The sequence below is a fragment of the Vombatus ursinus genome, unplaced genomic scaffold (assembly GCF_900497805.2).
Source record: "Vombatus ursinus unplaced genomic scaffold, bare-nosed wombat genome assembly UNPS02012943.1, whole genome shotgun sequence".
Lineage (NCBI taxonomy): Eukaryota > Metazoa > Chordata > Mammalia > Diprotodontia > Vombatidae > Vombatus > Vombatus ursinus.
The window spans coordinates 1-1,344 of record NW_020952721.1 but is presented as its reverse complement, the minus strand read 5'-3'; the positions used below and the strand labels follow the sequence as shown (position 1 = coordinate 1,344).

The 1,344-nt window shown below is 41.9% G+C and overlaps 1 non-coding gene across 1 annotated transcript; it reads right to left on the bottom strand.

The window, feature by feature from the left end:
* Window positions 1-1,257: 1,257 nt before the first annotated feature.
* On the bottom strand, window positions 1,258-1,344 carry LOC114040291 (the record flags this gene model as incomplete). The annotated part of the gene is made up of 1 exon (XR_003568757.1): window positions 1,258-1,344. It is a non-coding gene; the product is annotated as a small nucleolar RNA SNORA26 (small nucleolar RNA).

Sequence of the window (1,344 nt, the reverse complement as noted above, 5' to 3'; positions counted from 1 at the left end):
AAAATGATGCTCTCATACTTGTCAATAAATATGCTTTTACCTCTTAAATTAGGATTCCACCCAGCAAGATACTTTATTTTCAGGCTACAACAAATCCAGTTTGATGGTAACAGGAAAGAATCTACATTTTAAATCTGCGGATTTAGTAAATCAGTACATCCTTTCGTTAGTCCCTTATAGCACTAAGTCTTAAAACATTACCTCAAAAGCTTATGGAAGTGATTGTTGATAACCAAAAATAAATTAATAAAAAAAGAAAGAAAAGCTAGGAAAAAAAACATTACCAAACAGGATTAGGGTTCACAACCCCCCCCCCATCAGCAATTAAAAAGCCCAAACTTTTTTTTTAACCACAGTGTTATAAAGATGACGTTCCGAAGACTGGCGTCTCAAAGACTTTTTTATTAAAGAGGTTGAAGTGCATCCTTTGGATTCTCTAGAGAAATAGGCACACCTCGTTCGAAGGGGAGAGTGCGTGCTGGCACAGAAGCAAGAACAAGCTTTCTACTTAGTAATTGCCCACCTCCTCCCTTCCGCATCAGGATTGGCTCTAATTCTTCCGGGTTACAATCTTAACACGTGATCCCCACCCCTTACTATACATTGTGTGCGTGGAACCTAACTATGCTTGCACAGTAGCAAAAGGCTGCTGACCTGGATTTAACCCCGGCCTTTCTAACCGATTCATCTGGGGTCGCTGTTTGTGATTTCTTATAAGGGATTTCTTGCTGATTTCTATCTATCTACTTATGTGGAAACTTAACTCCTTTATTTCTCACAACAGTTCCTTATTTCAAAAGTAGCACATAAGTGGCCATCATAGATCTCAAAACTTGTAAATGAATTGTAAAATCTTTAAAGGCAGTTTATTTTGAGGATGCCTTATTTTATCTTTCCCCAACTACTGGAATAAATTCGTGATATGAAAAGGTCATTTCCCATTCTACAAAGATAAAGAGGAAAAACACGTGCACACTCGTAACTCTGTAAACACCTGACACCATACTCCATTAAGGAGCACGGACAAACCGCACTACCTTCATTCAGTTTTCCAAGGCCTTCGAAGCCCTCAGCCGCAGAAGCTCCCAAAACAGGTGTTAACAGTTCACTCCTCCCAAGCAGCGACACTGTAGCCAGGGTGGCCCTTCCACGAAGCACCTAGAGAGACAAATTCAAGTGCTCCAAGTTAAAGCAGGACAAGGTAACAGAAGAGAGGCTGAGCCCTGGAGGGGCTGCTGGCCGTAACTTTGTAGCTGGGACTGTCTCTCACGACAGGATCCGGAACAGAGGCTGGATCGTCTGTCCCGGGTTTAAGAGAGAAGAGTGCTCTACCCCTCTGTTCTG